Below are 22,697 nucleotides of genomic sequence, written 5' to 3' on the forward strand. Positions count from 1 at the left end.
CCGGTTGAACCGGTTAAATTGAATAAAAACACATGGAATCGAAACCTTTTGCATAATAAACTTTGGTAGTTTTTTCACATTTATTAAATTTTATCTGAATAAAAGCACATGATAAATGTTATAAAGTTTTTTTGTGCATTTATATTCATCTACGACTTTATTTTCTTTTTCGTGCACGTGGATTGATGTAAAACTTATGGTTATGAGTTATTTTAATTTATTTAGAATAATCTACAACTTGTTTTCATGTGTATTTTAATGTTTGAATTTGTGGACATCATATTCTTGATTTGTGTATGTAGGTATGTGTAGAAAAATACGAAAAAAGATGAAAACTATAGAAACCGGTTTACTTAGCGGTTGAACCGGAAACCGGTCACCATACTGGTTCAATTAAAAAACCGGTTTTTAAAACATCGGAAAAGAGAGTTACAGAGAGTTGATTGTTGTAAAGTTTTGAGATAGTTTCTTTGTTATGAATTATGATAATAATAATTTCTCGTTTCTTGGTGTTCTTATTTTTCTGTGTTTTACCAATTATTTACAACAATTGGTATCAGAACATATATAACATCAGAGTGATCTGCAAATCATGACGGAACCAGTGGATCCGGAATGTCCGGAACAAAGGAAAGTTTGTCCTTGTCACTCCATATGCCGATGTTGTCTGCAACGAATTACACCATATGGGTAATTCGCATGAAGGTGATCTTAAACGTACATCAAGTTTGGGATGTCGTCGATCCAGGAGCGAATGACACAAAGAAGAATAATAGCGCTATTGCAGTTCTCTTCCAAGCGATTCCCGAAGACGTTATTTTGCAAGTTGGAGCGATGAGTACAAATAAAGATATTTGGGATGCCATTAAAACTCATCACCTTGGCAAAGAAAGGGTAAGAAAAGCACGACTACAAACTCTAATCACCGAGTTTGATAACTTGAAGATGAAGTAATCCATCATTATAGATGAGTTTGCAACCCAAATGTCAGACATCTCATCAAAATCTGCATCACTCGGTGCAACCCTAAGAGAAAGCAAATTCGTCAAGAAATTCCTTACCAGTTTGCCAAGAAGGTTCATTCATATCGTTGCTTTGATTTAACAAGTTCTCGATCTCAAAACAGATCTCAAAACAGTTGGATTCGAAGACGTAGTCGGTCGTTTAAAAGCTTATGAAGAACGTATTCGTGAAGTTGAATCGGCGAGTGATCAAAGCAAATTGATATTTCACAAAACCGAAACATCATATCGAGGCTCATCAGACTCGAATCGAGGAGGAAGGGGTGGCCGAGGAGCAGGACGTTGTGGTCGCCACAATAATTCATACCAACAGCAAAATCGTTCCACAACACCTATCAACAGAGACTCCGACAAACCAAAAGGTAAGACTAAATACCGATCTACAATACAATGCTATAGATGTGATGAATTTGGTCACTTTGCGTCACAATATCGCGAACGAAAAGCAAAACAAAATGAGGCTCATATGGTCGAAGGGGAAGAACAAGACCCACATTTTGTTTATGCACAAGACTCTTTATGAAACTGTACTCCTAAATGAAGATCACGTCATACCAAGTAGATACAAATCAAAGGATAGCGACAAAGACATATGGTATCTACATAATGGAGCTAGTAAACTTATGACGAGAAACCTATCATTTTTCACGGAAAACAACAAACAAATAGGAGGAAGAGTCAAGTTCGTTGATGATTCGTTTGTCGAGATTCAAGGCAAAGGGTCTATACTTTTTGAAGGAAAAAGTGGAAAACAAAAACTACTTACGGACGTTTATTATATTCCAAAACATAAAGCGAATATACTAAGTTTGGGCCAAGCAACGGATAGTCGAAATTCACTCATATTCAAAGTGAAGAGATCACCATTTAGAATAGCGTATATTAGTAAAAAGTTATGTATTGGCGTCTATAATATTAGTAAAAAGTTATGTATTGGCGTCTATCCTCATTTGTCTACGCTATCTTCTTCCAATACCCCATTTAGGATCATTTGTACATGCTCGTTGCATAACTGTGAGTCTAATGAGTACTAACTGTTTGATGAAACGCGTGAATAATTTTTTATTTTAAATTTAATGCCACATCAGCTTTATGGTATTGGTTTGTTCATAGTGTAGTGTTGTGATTTCATAGAGTACTTGGAAAAAAAGAATATTACAGAAAATAAATGGTCTCCAAACATTTGTTACTTCTGCCCCAAAAAATTGTACACAGTCAATAGAGAATGGGAGAAGAATTGTTCCCAGACAATGCTATTGATATATTAGCTAACATTACACTTTAAAATGTGAACCAAATTTACTTATATTTGTAGCTGGTTAATGTTTTTTTGGTAATTAAAAATTTAAAACTTGCTTAACATTAAATATCATGTCTTTGGAAAAATCTATGCGGACAATATATGTGGTGGGAGAGCCCTTGTTTTATATCTTTCCAAGATTGTAGTATTTAACAATTAATATTCACAAATGACAATCAGTTTGCAATTTCTTCCATGATCTATTGAGTATCCATGAAACACTTATACTTCACAGTTTTCAAGGATTTCTTGGAGCACATACATCGTCTGTAGCAAAATAAGATTACATCTAACACTTATACTTCACAATTTTTAAGTAATTGTGTAACATAAAAAATATACACTCTGCATGAACATTAGGTTAATGGCAGGGCGAATGGCTGTCACAAGTTACCCGCTAAACCTCTTTAAACTTAGACTTTCATACAAATATTGGTAGTTGTATAATGGCCATGATAATTTGTATTATATTGGCAACTATTGATGGCGATTCTTCTAAATTTTGAAATCTATAGAGTAAGCAGTATCTCAACCTCCTTCGTTCGTTACAACAGTCTCATACAATTATATACATTGAATAAGTAAACTTCATTTCAAAGAGAATAAGCAAAGCCGGTTGCCTGTAAAAGACTATATATAAGCTAAGCTGTAGGAATGAAAAGGGACACGAAGGATCTTCATTATTTCCTAAAAAAATGTGACTACCATTTCAAATATCGAAAACTCTTTTTATGCATAATCCATATTTGTGAACTGAGAAACAATATCATGCAAACATGAGATTGCATTTATATGTGTGCTTCCAGTTGCTACGATTTACACACAACTTTTTCTTCCCTTCATATTCTGCATATCTTCAAATAGAAGATGGATGTCACAATTTTTAGGTACTTAGCTCGTCAAAGCTTGACTTATTTTTTGATACATAAAATTATTTAGCATTACATCTATGTCATGCCATATCATGTTGAAATGAAACCACTAACATTGTAACAACAGCTGCAACACAAACTTTTAAGGCCCATTCCATTTAAGTTTAGCTTAGAAATAATCTAATTAAAAAATATCTATGGCTAGCTTATATAATCCATCCATCTCAATATTTTTGTTACCTATAGTAGTTAAACTCTGTTAAAGATCATATTGATAAATTTTAATTATTTTTTCATGGCCTCGAAGATAAAAATCAAGAAATCATTCATCTTAACTTTCAGATACAATAGTGGCTAGAGGAGAATTTTAAATCCCAACCTCTGATATGTTTGCCCGTAAAATTTATATTGGCCAGATTTACCCTTATAACCTCTTATTTGTTTTGCCACATACAAAAGCTACATAACCATAGTTTTCACTATCCTTAACATAATTAACAGCCTTAAAAGTAAAAAACTTCACTCTAGGTAATTGAATATGGAGGTTCCCTTGAGAAAATGGCGACAAACTTTAAAGACCCACTCTAAAATAGAAATGTACTTCTGACTCAGGAACACAATCTTATTCTAAAGCGGGTACTGAAAGTTTGTTGCCATTATGGATTGTGGTTCTCATTATAGTAAAAGAAAATAGACAGATTTCTTATAGGAAACTAATTTTGCTTTGGTCAATAGCTTGACCTGGTTTGTAGGTGAATAATGTGGCTAAGTGGCCACATAAATAGGAGCACATGACTATCTTGTTTTTAGCTTTATTTTGTTATTCCTTTGAGCTTTAAATATCTTTGGATGTAAACGGTTTTTTTTAATGAAAGTAAAATAAGAGAAAACATTCTCCATCTCTGTAGCCTAACTGCTTTTCATGGCATGTTCTTGATCTGATCTGCAGCAGGTTGTTCCAACATTTGGTATCAGAGCTTTCTCTAGTTCATGCCAAAGTACATCCGATACGAAGACATGTCAGGTTCTAGCCAGCAAATCACGAAAGAAAATGGTGGAGTTTCATTCCAGTGTCCGATGTTGACTTCAACAAACTACACTACATGGGCTATAAAGATGGATGCTATTATGGATGCTCATGGGGTATGAGAATCCATTGAAACACCGGTCGGAGTGACTATAGATGAAAATAAGAACAAGATGGCGCGTGCATACATCCTCCAGGTGATACCAGAAGATGTTCTCTTACAAGTTGCACTAAATACAGTAGCAAAAGATGTTTGGGAGTCACTCAAAACACGATATCTTGGTGATGATCTAGTGTAGAAAGCCAGACTACATTCACTCAAATGTGAATTTGATGCCCTACGGATGAAAGATTGAGACTCCATAGATGAATTTGCAGAAAAACTAAGTGAGATGCACTCGAAGTACAGCAACCTTGGTGCCACACTTGAAGATAGTAGACTTGTGAGAAAGTTACTTGATTCAGTCCCTGAAAAGTATCTTCAACTGGTGGCATCAATCGAACAGTATTCAGACTTGGATACAATGTCATTTGAAGAGGCGATTGGAAGACTAACAGCTTACGAGGACCGACTAAGACTTAGAAGTGAGAACTCAAGCGGTGATGCAAGTCTACTACTCACTCGATCTGAAGGGCAAAACAGTCAAAAGTCAGTTGGGGCAAACTCCACTGTGGCTGGAAGAGGACGGGGATCATCTCACCATCAGAGAAGAGGCAGAAGTGGAGGTTGCGGAAGAGCAAGCACTCGAGGAAGAGGTGGTCGTGGAAGCAATCAACCACCACGTGATAACAACAACAAATAGAAGAGTAGAGATAAAAAGCACATAAAGTGCTTTAACTGTGAAACATTTGGGCACTATGTGTCACACCCCCGAACCAGACGGCGGAAACGTCCGGGGGCTGTCGTGACTCAATTGAATACCATAACATTGAATATATATGAAACAAAACAACATTCGTCACCATTCATCAACATGATACAACCAGTAGTGTTTACATGTCATACATTGTTTGAGATATTACATTTCCAAAAATTAATATTGTTTGGTTCATTCAAAAATAAACTGCAACCGTCACTGAGCATGATTTCCCTTGACTCACTGGTTTCCTGAGAATACAAGTATTTTGAAAAACGTCAACATATGAAATGTTGGTGAGTTCATAAGTAGTGTTTGAAATCGAATGTTTATATTGTTTGAAAAACACCAGAAAATCCGATATTTTCTGAAAAGAAAAGCTTTCAAAACGTTTGTGAAGATCCATAGGTATGCTTGTTTGTTTCTATACTTGCAAAAATTATTCATTTAAGATGTATGCGTTTAAAATCTGTATGTGATAAAAACCCTAGGGAAACCCGATGTTCCCCTAGTTCTTTTGAAATCCATTGAGTTGCGTTGAAACCATTACAAAAATAGTAGTATCGGTCCCAAGCGACGTTGGAAGGTTCTCGAGCATTGATTATTTACTACAAACCCGCATTACACAAATGCCCGGTTTATAGATATACCAACGATTCCCGAAGGCGTCGTCAGTACTAATCACGTTATCCAATCGCCCGGACTATGAGTAGTCCCACATCCGAAGAGAAAGAGGTCACGAAGACCCCGGTAACTCTATTAACCGGCTGGGGAAACATGTGTGCGAGGGGTCCCCGACCCGCCTCGTAAAATGTGTAGACTTTTCTAGCAACACCATGGCCCTTGGGGTCCAATGGTACAAGCCATTGAAAGTCACCCTACGTTGTGCCAAGTCGGTAAAACTCAACACTTCGTAGTAAAAAAAATGTCTTCGGGCCTTAAGATCAGGTCATTGGGCTAGCTAGGCCCAACAAACAAGATTTTACACTTTTGGGGCCCGAAGATGGTGCGTAGACGTCTGTGCACACTCGTATGTATGTGTATTACCAATCGTTATTTGTATGTATCAAAGAGTTAGTAGTTGTAGATTTCCATTGGCTCGAGACCGAGCCAATTCGTTTAGCAACGACTTGTGGTATTGTAATGAGTTGTATTTCGTTGGTAGTCGAGGTATCGTTATTTGATCAAATTGTACATAATGTATCAGCCTTGAAATATTTTTGTTTTCAGCCCCTCATTATTTGTAAAATTTACATTTTCAACCCTTTTATTTAAGTATTTCCCGGTTTGGTCCTTAAACTATTTTTCTTGACATTTTAACACCAAAAATTATTGAAATTAATATTTTCCAGCATATTTTTCAAAGAAAACAGTTTAAGTCCCTGAAAATGCAGTTTTTCTCGGTTTTAGCCCATCTTTTCGCAATTTTGACAATTTTGGCCCAAAATGGAAAATTTTTGCAACTTTGGTCCTTTTTAAATTTAAAAAGCATTTTAAACCTTTGAAAAGGGTTTGGGACACTTATAGTCCACTGTTTTACAGAAAGTTACAGTTTTGGCCCTCCAAAACAGAAAAATTCGCATAATGGGCCTTATTGGGCCGAAATTTGCATATTTAGCCCAATAGGCTTGAAATTTATGTTTTTAATCCACCAATTGAATAGAATTCCAGAAATAGCTTTATTGAAACTGTTTTGACACATTTCAACCATCAGAATCTGTAAAATGTCATTTTGGGCCCTTAATTTTGTATTTTTCACATTTTTGGCCCAAAATATGTGTTTTTAGCTTAAAGAAAATTGTTGCTAACCACTTGGCTATTTATCTAGTACCACTTATTATGTAGGAACATATTTGAAGCTAATATCATAAAACATGAGTTATATCTCGGTTTTGAGGGGTTTAATGGCTAGATCCAACATTAAAACACATATAAGCATACATATAAGCATGGAAATCATACAAGGCATACAAACACATATAGATCTACACTTTCACTTGTATTCCCCCCCCACAAAAACTCTTAAAAACAGAAAATAGGGGTATGAATCTCACCTTGAGTGGGTAGTTTCGGTTCTTGAAGAAAATTGGAAGAAATGAAGTGATTTTTGGCCCTTGCACTCCTTGATGAACTTTTCGAGATTAGGAGGGTTTCTAGGGTGCAAGATCACGGATTTTACATGGATTAGGAAGAGATTTTGATAACAAAAGAATTTAAACCATAGATCTATGAATAATCTTACCTTAGATGATGATTTACTTGCAAAATCCTCTTGGAAAGTCCCTAAATTTCGAGATCTTTGGAGAGGGGAGGGAAGGAGAGTTCTTTGAGTGTTCTAGAGAGAATTTGTGAGAGATGTTTGGTGTGTGGGTGTGTATGGCCGAGAGTGAGAGAGAGGAGAGAAGTGAGGTGATTGTGAAGTGATGCTTGCATGGGAAAAAGGAAGCATCTTGCATGGAAGTCCTTTGGTTAATAGTGAGGTGGCACACTTAAGTCAAATATCTTCCAATCCTCTTGGGCTTGGGTATTGGGCCGAAACATGGAGGAAAAAAAAAGATTTTTGGGCTTTTTGCTCCTAAGCCCAATATTAGAGTTAGCCTTAGGTATGTTTTTAGTCTAAAAGAATGTAGTAGGATTTTTATATTTTTATTGGACTAGTTTAGGTTATTCATGTATCAAGGCTTTTAATTTATTTAATTCTAGGCCCAACATGACCTATAATGTTAAAATAAATAAGTGTGGGTCCAATTAGAGCCCAATTAGGGTTCTAAGCCCATGATAGTCTAATTGGAAGCTTATTGGCCCATTTGGATCCAATAAGGAAGTTCTAGCCTAAATTAGACTTAATAAGAACTTCTAGGGTCTCCAATTGTTTGATGACTATTTGTAGTTCTTGTGTCTTGTATTGGATTAAAGTTTTTGATTCACATTAACTTGAATGTGTAGATTACATAGCTTAAAATTCACAGTTGTGACATCATCCCCCCGTTAGAGGGAATTTCGTCCCGAAATTCTGTTTGAAAGCTAGATTTGAGAATTGCTAGAATAGGTGAGGGTACTTCTGCTTCATTTGATCTTCGCGTTCCCATGTGAATTCTGGCCCACGCTTTGCGTTCCATCGAACCTTCACGATCGGGATGCGACTTTGTTTAGTACGCTTCACCTCCCTGTCCATGATTTCGATTGGTTCTTCGACGAACAGGAGATTCTCGTTGATTTCGATTTCGTCCAGAGGAATGACAAGGGTTTCATCTGATAGGCACTTTTTCAGGTTAGAAACATGAAACACGGGGTGCACACCGTTTAGCTCCGGGGGTAGTTGTAGTCTGTAGGCTACCGGACCTATTCGGGCGACGATTTCGAAAGGTCCAATGTACCGCGGGTTTAGCTTTCCTCGTTTTCCGAAACGTATAACTCCTTTCCAGGGTGAGACCTTCAACAATACTCGATCACCGACCTGGAACTCTAAGGGCTTTCGCCGTTTATCAGCGTAGCTCTTTTGCCGGTCACGTGATGCCTGTAATCGAGCTTTGATCTGGACAATCTTTTCTGTGGTCTCGCGAATGATTTCCGGTCCTGTCATTGCTCTATCCGACGTATGTGTTCCAGCTAGCTGGGTGTCACCTACTTCAGCCCAACATAACGGTGATCTACATTTACGCCCGTACAGTGCTTCGAAAGGGGCCACCTTAATGCTCGAATGATAACTATTGTTATATGAAAACTCGATCAACGGTAGGTGGGTATCCCAAGACTTTCCGAAGTCGATCACACATGCACGAAGCATATCTTCAAGCGTCTGAATGGTTCGCTCGCTTTGACCGTCTGTTTGTGGGTGATACGCGGTGCTCATATCAAGATGAGTTCCCATTGCCTTGTGGAGCGACTGCCAAAAGCGTGACGTGAACCTACTGTCCCTATCCGAGATGATGGATTTTGGCACTCCATGAAGTCTTACAATCTCTCGTAGGTACAAACGCGTCAGCCTCTCCATCTTATAGGACTCTTTGATGGGCAGGAAATGGGCAGATTTCGTCAGTCGGTCGATTATTACCCATATGGTGTCCAATCCGTCCGATGTCTTGGGCAGCTTGGTCACGAAGTCCATAGAAATCCCCTCCCGTTTCCACTCAGGGATTGCCGGTTGCTGTAACAATCCGGAAGGTTTCTGGTATTCCACTTTTACTTTGGCACACGTAAGGCACTTACTAACATAAGTTGCGATTTCCGCCTTCATGTTAGGCCACCAATAGTGCTGCTTAATGTCCAAATACATCTTGTCCGAACCAGGATGAATGGAGTATCGTGTCTTGTGGGCTTCCTTCATAACGATCTCTCTGAATCCTCCGATTTTTGGAACCCAAATGCGGTTCATGAAGTAGTATACCCCATTCTCTTTGACTTCCAGGTTCTTCTCCATTCCGCGCAATGCCTCGCTAGTTCTATTTTCCGCTTTCATAGCCTCTGCCTGGACTGATGCAATTTGAGTGGTCAGATGAGACTGAATGGTTATCGAGTGCGTTCTCGTACGTCGATTTGTGTATTCCTTTCGACTTAATGCGTCAGCTACCACATTGGCCTTGCCTGGATGGTACTTGATCTCGCATTCGTAGTCGTTTAACAATTCCACCCATCTTCGTTGTCTCATGTTCAGCTCCTTCTGATTCAAGATGTGCTGGAGGCTCTTGTGGTCCGTAAAGATGGTGCACTTTGTACCGTACAGGTAGTGCCTCCAAATTTTTAGAGCGAAGACCACAGCTCCCAGTTCTAGGTCATGGGTTGTGTAATTTACTTCGTGCGCCTTTAGTTGCCGGGACGCATACGCTATCACTTTTCCACGTTGCATGAGAACGCAACCTAAGCCTTGATTTGACGCGTCACAGTAAACTACAAAATCTTCCGTTCCTTCAGGTAGAGATAGTACAGGGGCGCTGCAAAGAGCTTGCTTCAAGGTTCGAAACGCAATCTCTTGTCGGTCTGTCCACTTGAATGGCACACTCTTTTGCGTAAGCAAGGTAAGTGGTTTTGCGATTTTCGAGAAGTTTTGGATGAATCTTCTATAGTAGCCTGCTAGGCCTAAGAACTGACGAATTTCCGTGGGAGTAGTCGGAGTTGCCCATCCTTCCACAGCTTTGACCTTAGAGGGATCCACATGAATCCCGTCTTGGCTAACTACGTGGCCTAAGAAATTCACATTCCGAAGCCAGAACTCGCACTTGGAGAGTTTGGCGTAAAGCTTTTCCGATCGCAGCGTTTCTAGGACTTGTCGAAGATGTTGGCCATGCTCCTCTTTGCTTCGAGAATAGACGAGGATGTCATCGATAAACACAATGACGAAGTTGTCCAAGAACGGTCGGCAGATTCGGTTCATCAGGTCCATAAATGCGGCGGGTGCATTTGTTAGACCGAAGGGCATTACGACGAATTCGTAATGTCCATAGCGGGTTCGGAAAGCGGTTTTAGGAATATCTTCTTCTCGGACCTTGAGTTGATGGTATCCGGACCGTAGATCTATTTTAGAAAAATAGCTAGCTCCTTGGAGCTGGTCGAATAGATCATCGATTCGTGGGAGTGGGTAGCGGTTTTTAACAGTGAGTTTATTCAACTCTCTGTAATCGATGCACATTCTGAAAGATCCGTCCTTCTTTTTGACAAAGAGCACCGGAGCTCCCCATGGCGAGTAGCTAGGTCGGATAAATCCCTTGTCCAGAAGCTCACTGAGTTGGCTGGATAATTCCTGCATTTCAGCAGGAGCCAGTCGATATGGTGATTTAGCGAGGGGAGTCGCTCCTGGAACGAGGTCGATTCGGAATTCAACCTGTCTCTCTGGGGGTATTCCTGGAAGATCTTCGGGAAACACGTCCGGATATTCACACGCTACCGGAATGTCTTGGATGCTAGTTTCTTCTTTGGTCTTGTCCACTATGTGGGCCAAGAACGCTAAATTGTTCTTTCGCAGATGTTTTTGCGCTTTGATGCACGAGATGAGGCGGAGATTCGTACTGGGTTTGTCTCCGTAAATTACTAGGGTTTCGTGATTTGGGAGACGAAGGCGAACGGCCTTCTCGTGGCACATAATCTCAGCATGGTGGGGGCTTAACCAATCCATGCCGATAATCACATCGAAACTCCTAATTGACACTGGCATCAGATCTATTCGAAAGACGTGCTGGTTAAGGGTTAGGGTACATCCAGTGTAGATTTCCCTAGTGGATTCGGTCTTCCCATTGGCCATTTCCACCGTATAGGTTTCATTTAGCTTTTGGGGTTGTTGTTTTAGTAAATGTTTAAACTTCTCGCTTACGAAACTTCGCTCCGCTCCGGTATCAAATAAGATGCATGCATAAGTGTGGTTTAGGAGAAACGTACCGGTCACAACTGCGGGATCTTGAACTGCATCACTCTGACCCATAGTCAGCATTCTTCCTGCTCCTCTGTTTCCGGAGTTGTTGTTGTTAGGGCAATCTCGACGGAAATGTCCCGTTCTTCCACACCCGAAACAGGTGTGGCTAGGCCCTGCGTTGTTGCCGCTGGCATTGGTGTTGTTGGTGTTGCGGTGATAGTTGTTGTTGTTCTGGTTGTTTCCCTGACTCTGGTTCTGAGAAGGATAAGTCCTGCAGAACTTTGCAGTGTGTCCCCTTCGGTTGCAACTGGTGCAATGGAACTCCCTACATTCTCCTTGGTGATGGAAACCGCACTTGTTGCATTTGGGATGAGTGCCGGAATAGGGTCTTGAAGTATTTGAAGTAGCTGAGGCTGGAGCATGTGATGTGACTGGTACCGGCGCAGTGACAGCGTGAACTGCCACCGTTTGCTGCTTTTTAGAGGTCTCGGGACCTTGACGCCCCTTCCTCTTGTTGTTCCATCCCTTCTTACCATCGCTCTCCTTCTTCTTCTCAGTCTCTACCGGTTTCTCGCCCTTTTTGTGGTTATGATCATAGAGCCTCTTTGCCAATCTCTTCGCGCTGTCGAACGTTTCAGGGTTAGCAGCTATCACGTTCCCCTGAATGGGGGATGTCAATCCCCAAATGAATCGTTCAATCTTCTTCCCCTCTGATGTGATCATACCCGGGCACAACAGAGATAGTTCGCTGAATCTCGATATGTAAGCATCGATGTTCCCATTCTGCACCGTGAGGTTCCATAGTTCCTGCTCCATCTTCTGTATTTCGCCTCGGGGGCAGTACTCAGCCGTCAACATCTCTTTCATCTCTGCCCAGGGAATAGAGTTGGCGACAGGGAGTGTCATAGCTTCTATGTGACCATTCCACCAAGTGAGTGCTTGGTCCACGAAAGTGCAGGCCGCGAACTTCACTTTCATCTGTTCGGGGCACTCGCATATCTCGAACACCGACTCTACCTTCTCGATCCACCGCTTTAGGGCGATCACTCCTCCGGTACCGTCGAAAGTTCGGGGTTTAGCGTTCGCAAAATCCTTGTAGGTGCACGTTTTAGTGAGTCCTTGGTTCGTCCCGTTGTTCGAACTTCCGGATCCTTGCCCGTTACCTCCTCCGTTGTTCCCTCGGTGAAGTTGTGCCATAGCCGCTGTGACCGCAGCAGACACGGCTGCCTGGAAAGCAGTGGAGTCAGCTTCCGGCGGGGTTGGTTCGGGATTTCCGCGAGTAGCTGGGCGAGGCATCTTTCTGTCATGAAACGGAAAGATGTTGAGTGTACGTGGTTTTGGTGAGGTTATGATCCTATTAACTAGGTGTAGGGTACGAACCTAAGCATTACTATCATCAAGCATATAATCATAACAACTCAACACATAACAACTATGAATATCATAGCAAAACACACAAAAGTTCATTAATATTATCCGTGTTTAGTACAAGAAAATTTGCTCGTAGGAGCATACATAAGTAACGCTAATCCGACAGCATAACGGCTCCATGAGTAGTGTAGTCACTTAAACATAGAGCCGGAGTACATAACATAGTTACTAATATCCTACTACGATAGGTCTATCCCTAACCGTGATGAGTTGCGTCAGGAGGTGGTGCCGAAGATGTGGACGCTCCCTGAAAACGAGTCACCAAGCGTTCTGCATCCTGAAGTCGAGATTCCCACCTTACCTGCCTCATGTGAAACTCCCGGAGGACGTCACGCGTCTCCTGTTCCGCACGCTCGACTCTAGTCCACAGCTGGCGTACTTGATCAGCAGTGTCCTGAGCAAGGTCGCCGGTGTCCCGTAACCGTCTCACCATGACCGGTAGGGCTCGGTCGGCCGGTCCTCCGTCCCTCAAGTCAAAGAATTCCCGTGACATGCCAAACGGGGGTCGCTGTCCCTGATGTCTGCTCCATCTCCAAAGATCCATGCCCCAAGGAGGGGTAGGTCCAGTGGGTCCCACACGATAAGCGGGTACCCTGATCGGGTAAGGGGGGTCGATGACCTCGGACTCTGCATCCGAATCACCCCCTTCGCTGTCATCGAGCTCCTCTTCGAAAGGTTCTTCGTCTTCTTCGGGTTCGGCAGGCTCGCCCTCGACTTCTGCTTCCGGTTCCCCATCTGATTCCTCTTCGGGGTCCTCCTCAGGTTCTTCTTCAGGCTCTTCCTCAGGCTCCTCCTCTAGCCACCCGTTGTTTCCCTGATTAGGGAAGTAGGGGTCTCCAGGGTGATGAAAACCAGCCATGCTGTCTGCGCGAGTACGTAATTATGCTACATTATTCCTAGGGTACTATGACTATTACACAGACTAAGCAAATATTCTCTTTTTGGGTGATATAGGGTACAATTTTTAGGTTCCCTGGCTATTCCGATCTCATCAAGACATGTGTTAGTTTTACCTTGGAGAGAATGTAGTTGATCAGGCTACATTCGCTCCTTGGTATCACTAAGGACAGTCCCGAGTTAACCGAGATACCAGCATTATGGTGTTTGATTCAGCGTTAGGTCCTTACTCCTAATGCAGGCAAGTGTATTTTATTTATTTGTTTTGTTCAGAGTTATGTTAGTCCTTCTTTTTGGTTTATAGTTGCATATCAATGTATGGCTCGACATGCTAGTTCACTATAAACAAAGCTCTGATACCAACCTGTCACACCCCCGAACCAGACGGCGGAAACGTCCGGGGGCTGTCGTGACTCAATTGAATACCATAACATTGAATATATATGAAACAAAACAACATTCGTCACCATTCATCAACATGATACAACCAGTAGTGTTTACATGTCATACATTGTTTGAGATATTACATTTCCAAAAATTAATATTGTTTGGTTCATTCAAAAATAAACTGCAACCGTCACTGAGCATGATTTCCCTTGACTCACTGGTTTCCTGAGAATACAAGTATTTTGAAAAACGTCAACATATGAAATGTTGGTGAGTTCATAAGTAGTGTTTGAAATCGAATGTTTATATTGTTTGAAAAACACCAGAAAATCCGATATTTTCTGAAAAGAAAAGCTTTCAAAACGTTTGTGAAGATCCATAGGTATGCTTGTTTGTTTCTATACTTGCAAAAATTATTCATTTAAGATGTATGCGTTTAAAATCTGTATGTGATAAAAACCCTAGGGAAACCCGATGTTCCCCTAGTTCTTTTGAAATCCATTGAGTTGCGTTGAAACCATTACAAAAATAGTAGTATCGGTCCCAAGCGACGTTGGAAGGTTCTCGAGCATTGATTATTTACTACAAACCCGCATTACACAAATGCCCGGTTTATAGATATACCAACGATTCCCGAAGGCGTCGTCAGTACTAATCACGTTATCCAATCGCCCGGACTATGAGTAGTCCCACATCCGAAGAGAAAGAGGTCACGAAGACCCCGGTAACTCTATTAACCGGCTGGGGAAACATGTGTGCGAGGGGTCCCCGACCCGCCTCGTAAAATGTGTAGACTTTTCTAGCAACACCATGGCCCTTGGGGTCCAATGGTACAAGCCATTGAAAGTCACCCTACGTTGTGCCAAGTCGGTAAAACTCAACACTTCGTAGTAAAAAAAATGTCTTCGGGCCTTAAGATCAGGTCATTGGGCTAGCTAGGCCCAACAAACAAGATTTTACACTTTTGGGGCCCGAAGATGGTGCGTAGACGTCTGTGCACACTCGTATGTATGTGTATTACCAATCGTTATTTGTATGTATCAAAGAGTTAGTAGTTGTAGATTTCCATTGGCTCGAGACCGAGCCAATTCGTTTAGCAACGACTTGTGGTATTGTAATGAGTTGTATTTCGTTGGTAGTCGAGGTATCGTTATTTGATCAAATTGTACATAATGTATCAGCCTTGAAATATTTTTGTTTTCAGCCCCTCATTATTTGTAAAATTTACATTTTCAACCCTTTTATTTAAGTATTTCCCGGTTTGGTCCTTAAACTATTTTTCTTGACATTTTAACACCAAAAATTATTGAAATTAATATTTTCCAGCATATTTTTCAAAGAAAACAGTTTAAGTCCCTGAAAATGCAGTTTTTCTCGGTTTTAGCCCATCTTTTCGCAATTTTGACAATTTTGGCCCAAAATGGAAAATTTTTGCAACTTTGGTCCTTTTTAAATTTAAAAAGCATTTTAAACCTTTGAAAAGGGTTTGGGACACTTATAGTCCACTGTTTTACAGAAAGTTACAGTTTTGGCCCTCCAAAACAGAAAAATTCGCATAATGGGCCTTATTGGGCCGAAATTTGCATATTTAGCCCAATAGGCTTGAAATTTATGTTTTTAATCCACCAATTGAATAGAATTCCAGAAATAGCTTTATTGAAACTGTTTTGACACATTTCAACCATCAGAATCTGTAAAATGTCATTTTGGGCCCTTAATTTTGTATTTTTCACATTTTTGGCCCAAAATATGTGTTTTTAGCTTAAAGAAAATTGTTGCTAACCACTTGGCTATTTATCTAGTACCACTTATTATGTAGGAACATATTTGAAGCTAATATCATAAAACATGAGTTATATCTCGGTTTTGAGGGGTTTAATGGCTAGATCCAACATTAAAACACATATAAGCATACATATAAGCATGGAAATCATACAAGGCATACAAACACATATAGATCTACACTTTCACTTGTATTCCCCCCCCACAAAAACTCTTAAAAACAGAAAATAGGGGTATGAATCTCACCTTGAGTGGGTAGTTTCGGTTCTTGAAGAAAATTGGAAGAAATGAAGTGATTTTTGGCCCTTGCACTCCTTGATGAACTTTTCGAGATTAGGAGGGTTTCTAGGGTGCAAGATCACGGATTTTACATGGATTAGGAAGAGATTTTGATAACAAAAGAATTTAAACCATAGATCTATGAATAATCTTACCTTAGATGATGATTTACTTGCAAAATCCTCTTGGAAAGTCCCTAAATTTCGAGATCTTTGGAGAGGGGAGGGAAGGAGAGTTCTTTGAGTGTTCTAGAGAGAATTTGTGAGAGATGTTTGGTGTGTGGGTGTGTATGGCCGAGAGTGAGAGAGAGGAGAGAAGTGAGGTGATTGTGAAGTGATGCTTGCATGGGAAAAAGGAAGCATCTTGCATGGAAGTCCTTTGGTTAATAGTGAGGTGGCACACTTAAGTCAAATATCTTCCAATCCTCTTGGGCTTGGGTATTGGGCCGAAACATGGAGGAAAAAAAAAGATTTTTGGGCTTTTTGCTCCTAAGCCCAATATTAGAGTTAGCCTTAGGTATGTTTTTAGTCTAAAAGAATGTAGTAGGATTTTTATATTTTTATTGGACTAGTTTAGGTTATTCATGTATCAAGGCTTTTAATTTATTTAATTCTAGGCCCAACATGACCTATAATGTTAAAATAAATAAGTGTGGGTCCAATTAGAGCCCAATTAGGGTTCTAAGCCCATGATAGTCTAATTGGAAGCTTATTGGCCCATTTGGATCCAATAAGGAAGTTCTAGCCTAAATTAGACTTAATAAGAACTTCTAGGGTCTCCAATTGTTTGATGACTATTTGTAGTTCTTGTGTCTTGTATTGGATTAAAGTTTTTGATTCACATTAACTTGAATGTGTAGATTACATAGCTTAAAATTCACAGTTGTGACACTATGCTTCTGAGTGCCCACATCCAAAATGCATGGAGGCTGATGTGAATCTCACGGAAGCCCATGAAGAAGAGTCGGCTCTACTTTTAATTGTATATGGAGACAAAAATAGAGGAGGTGGTAATGTTGAATGAAAATAAGGTATTCCTATCTACCAAAGGGAATGAAGAAGACACCTGGTACTTAGACAATGGGGCCAGCAATCACATGACAGGGTGAGAAGCTACTTTGCTGAACTGGATGAACGGGTAACGGGTCAGGTACGGTTTGGAGACGGATCCAAAGTTTAGATAAAAGGCAGAGGGACGATTTTGCTGGAATGCAAAAACAAAGAGCAACTTGTCATTGCAGAAGTATATTATATTCCAGCCTTATGTAGAAACATACTCAACCTAGGGCAGATGGCGGAGGAAGGATACAAGATCGAAATGCTACATGAGTTCTTACAGTTACACGACATCAATAATAGGCTTGTCATGAAGGTACAACGTTCAAAAAACCGCATGTACAAAATTATATTGCACACCACACAACCTGTATTCCTAATTACCAGTCTAGATGACATTGCTTGGCTATGGCATGCAAGATTGGGGCATGTGAATTTTCAAGCCATTGAATCAATGGTTGGAAAACAGATGGTACGGGGTGTACCGATGATACAACATCCCACACGGGTGTGCGAAGGTTGTCTAGTTTCTAAGCAAACTAGACATCCATTCCCAAAAGAAGCTCAATGGCGTGCAAACTACCCGTTAGAACTGTTGCATGCAGATCTTTGTGGCCCCATAACACCACACACGGTCGCAGGTAATCGGTACTTCCTTCAAATTGTCGACGACTACAGTAGGGTCATGTGTGTGTTTTGTAATATCCCATTTAAAATATAATAATTAAATAATAAACTTGGAACCCGAGAAGCAATTTGTATTATTGTTTTATGTTAATATAGTCCAAAACCAAATAATAATTAGTCGGGTGTTGGTCTCAGGAAGCCAAATGGCGATATTTGAAAATTCGGGGGATTAATGTGTAAATTTGGGACTTGTTTCGCAAAGGATTTTAGAAGTTAGGGGGTGTTTGGTATTATTGGGACTTATTATGTAAGGGTTTCAGGAGGCAGGGTTAAAAGGGTAAATTGTGGCCTTGTTTTGAAAGGAATAATACAAGGAGGGACCATAGTTGTTATTATGGGAATGAGTTTGGATGTGTCGGGTATATAAGCTACGAAACCCTAACCTTAAACCTTATGTGCAGCCGCCACCCCTTCTTCACCTCTAGCCGTCGCCACCATGGAATCCTGTGTCCGCCACCATCGGCCTTGTTCGTTCTCCGGCCACCGAGCACTATCGAACCGTCATTGTCACCGGCATCATCGAGTACCGTCGATGAGTGGAGGGTAGCCTCCAGGCATTGCTGCTTCGTCACCCACTAATAGAAACCACCATTGTCGGGCCTTGCCGCCTTGCTGCTGTCGCTGCTGTCATTTCCGACGAGAAGGGAAGCCGGGAATCGGGGTTGGACGATAGGAAGGTGGTGGTGGCAATCAGTCCCTCGGAGAGGGTGACTCCTTCTCTCTTCCTTTCGCTGTTGTGGTTTCGATGTATCCAACTGCCGTTGTTAGCCATCGTTGTGGCCGTCATCACCCGTCGTTAATCGTAACACCGTTGTTGCTCCCATTGCTAGATGGTTCCAGCAGATGGTGGCATTGCTTGTGGTCCGTGGTGTGAATGCTCATATGTGTGGGTTACTGTCGAGTAAGTTGTGAAGAACCACCATGACAGCCGGCCATGGTGGCTACCGTCGTTGCCAACTGCCACCGGGTGGGTGACTAGATCCGTTTGCAAGCAAGAAAGCATGTGCGTGTTCGTTTCTGCCGTAGTGTGTGTCGTGTGTATGTGTGATTCTGTTGGCCGGAAATGTAAGGGACCACCATGGCCGCTAGCCATGGTAGCTGCCACCATCCAACCACCGCCCGCCGCCACAAGGTTGGTCGGGTATGTGTGTATATGTTCTCGTGAGTGTGTGTGTATTTGAATATGGTGTTGTAATTTTTTAATCCATTGGAATAGTAAAGAAAATCCATCACCACCACCGTAAGGTGGTGGTTGCCGCCTCCTACAGCCACCGGCCGCCATGTCGGGTGGCGGTGTGCTTTGATTGCGTTTGGACCTCGTTTGGGGGATGTTTGGACAATGTGGGATCAATGAAACCCTAGTAAGCCCAATGGAACCCTAATGGACCCAATAAGGCCCAATGTGACCTAAAAGCCCAACCAATGGACTAATGGGCTAGTATTGGGTTAGAAAACCTTAATTAGGGTTTGGAAAACCCTAATGGCATAAAACCCTAATTTTGAGAATTTATTGGGACACACGAGATTATTTAATAACTTGAAATACTAAATAATAATCATTTGCAAATTAACCTAAGTCAATATTAGATTTAATGGATTAAGTCCTTAATGGGTTAAGTGAGAAACAGTTAACCCTAATTGTCATTTTATGTGAAACCCTAATTTGACTTGGGCTTTGTGTTGGGCCTTTTATTGGACTTTGGTAATTGGATTATTAATTGACCATCCAAGAATGATCATATAGACTAGAATATGTTGGTGGGCTTAGGGTAAGGCCCATATGAGGGTGTAGATCCAATTTGGAAAATTGGGCCATAGTTTGGGCCTTGATGATTATATGATATTGGGTCATATGTTGGGCTTTGGCCCATTACTTGACTATTGAGCCTTTAGTGTGTGAGTTGGACTTTGGGCTTGGAACCTTATTATTAATTGGGTGTTGTTTGATGTTGACAGTTCGGGAATCTGTCAACCAACAACTGGAGTTTTATCGACAGGACTTCAACAGTGCCAGGTGAGCTCTCCTCACTATATCAACAAGGTCTAAGGCCCCAAGGTCGGCCCTTTATGAATTGTAATCAGATTATTGCATGTTATGCTTACTGATTTACATCCTGGTAGTTAGGATGGTGATATGTTATGCTTTAGTGACCTGGTTGGGTCGGTATCCTGGTATATAGGATGATGATATGTTAGTGACCTGTTAGGTTGATATCCTGGTTATAGGATTGTTGCTATGCTTTGTGATCTCTTAGATCGTTTTGACTGTTATATGTATACATGCTAGTGTTATATGATATCTATGTGCACATGATCGTCCTGGTTATATGATGATGCTATGTTAGTGACCGGTTTGGTCTGTATCTCGATTATTAGGATGTTGCTTTGATTGGAGATCTATTAGATCGGTTTGACTGTTATATGAAATGAGCTAGCGTATGATATTTATGTGCACATGTTTGTTTGGTTGGGGTTGGGTTGAGGCGGTCCTGCTTGTGCTGTAGGCCAACATACCCAGGGCGGTCCGGATAAACTGAAGGCCCTGCAAAGGGATTTAGTCAGACCGAAGGCCCGGCAAGCGGTCCAGATAGACTGAAGGCCTACGAGGCGGTCCAGTCAGGTTGAAGGCTTAGTATGCATGTTGTTCTGTATTTGTTATATGATATGGTTATATTTGTATGGCGTTGGTATTTTGGGGAAACTCACTAAGCTTCGGGCTTACAGTTGTTGATTTTGTTTCAAGCACTTTTGATGATTGCGGGAAGGAGAAAGCGTCATCGTGCACCTCCTCATATTTTCATGATTGATTCTGGGGATACTCTGACGTCTGAACTATTTTGAAAACAAACTGTAATAACTTAACGGTTTTAAAATGTATTAAAAAGTTCAAATTTGGCTTGAATTTTATGGGTGTTACATGTTTATTATTAAGACAAAAGATGAAGCGTTCACGACCTTCAAGAAATTCAAGACTCAAGTTGAAAGTGAAACAAACTTCAAAGTGAAGACCTTACATACACATCAGGGAGGTGAATTCACCTTCAACAAATTTAATGATTACTGTAGTAAGGAAGGTATCAAAAGACAGTTGACGGCCCCTACTCCCGTAGAAAAACGGGGTTGTAGAACGTCGTAATCGGACAATTATTGAAGTAGCACGATCGCTATTGAAGACCATGAATGTGCCAAAGGTGTTGTGGGGTGAGGCGGTTCGTCATGCAATGTACATTTTGAATAGGGTTCAAACAAAAGGCGTGAAAAACATGACTCCATATGAAGGCTTAAAAGGAACGAAACCTACACTTGAACATATCAAGGTGTTTGGGTGTGTTGCACATGCTAAAAGACAAGCAAGCCATCTTACAAAGCTTAGTGATCGAAGTGTGCCATTGGTATATCTTGGATCAGAACCTGGAAGTAAAGCTTTTCGTTTGTTTAACCCTAAACAAAAGAAGATAGTTGTGGCCCACTTGTTTTTTTTTTACTTGCTTGAAAAGGAAATTTGGGCTAAGTCATATTTTTCAAGGCGTGTCATATAACGTGTCAAAATTTTCCACAATGGTGTGTATTACCCTTTGAATTGTATCTATCTGACATGACATTGATCCTTTTTTTTTAACAATAAAATTCGTTGTAACCCGAAATTTAGCAAGGCTCAAGGATTACAAAAGGACAACATGTGGTAAAATATATTATTGTTGGATTTAACAGTGTGTTAATATAAGTTAAGTTGATTATTTAGACGTATTTATTTATTTTTTCTGATAAATGCTAATTTATAAAAATTTAACTCAAACTGTGTTTTACTTCATGATTAGTTCTGTAACTAAGACTATTATATAGATGATCCATGTGAAAAGTGTGTGGATGGGTCAACGGAGATAGGGACATTACATAACAGTCGTTTAAAAGAATCTAAAAACAAGTGGACATGGTGTGTTCATTGAAGGTGTGAATGAGGGAAAACCGTAAATTAAAGAATATGAATATGAAGATAGTTTAATAAAAACTGATGGTTCTTATTGTTCCCTGCATCTATTTCATCTTATTTCCATAAGTGTGTAAAACGCCTCATACATACTTGCATAGACTTAATTATGAAGATAATTAAATAAAAAGTGAAATACAAGTATGTTATGGTTTGTTTGACATTTTGTGATTGATTCTTTCTCTTAGGGTCCTTATTTTCACATATTAGTGACAGAATTCTTGACAGATTTTTTGTTGGAATAAAAAGTGCAATATAACTTAGATTACATTTATGTTTGTTTTCCATGTAATTCTAATAAAACTTTCTTTCTAAACGCAAACATGCCTATCAAATTGATCAATGCTCCCAAAGGAGGAATTATGTCTTGAAAAGAAGCAACACCAAGAAAACTATGAACTTTGATGTCTCTGCATCGTAAGAAAGGATTGTGCACATGAATCTTTGAGATGAAAGCAAAGGCGGCCCAAAAAAAACGGTTGAATTTCGCCAAAGCACCACCAGGGGCAAAATGGTCAAAGGTTGAACCAAAAAGGAGAAAGTCATCTCACAGCATGTATGTAGCAGAACGAGGGAGGAATGTTGAATTTCACCAAAGCAACACCAGGGGCAAAATAGTCAAAAGTGGAATCGAAAGGGAGGACGCCATCTCACAGCATGTATGTAGTATGTACAACACCATAAGGCTTCATGAAGGACATCCAAACAGCAGCAATTTCACAAGTGTAGAAGGGAAGCCAGCAAATTTTTATGAGCACCAAGAATTAATC

The sequence above is a fragment of the Lactuca sativa genome, chromosome 3 (genome assembly GCF_002870075.4).
Source record: "Lactuca sativa cultivar Salinas chromosome 3, Lsat_Salinas_v11, whole genome shotgun sequence".
Taxonomy (NCBI): Eukaryota; Viridiplantae; Streptophyta; class Magnoliopsida; order Asterales; family Asteraceae; genus Lactuca; species Lactuca sativa.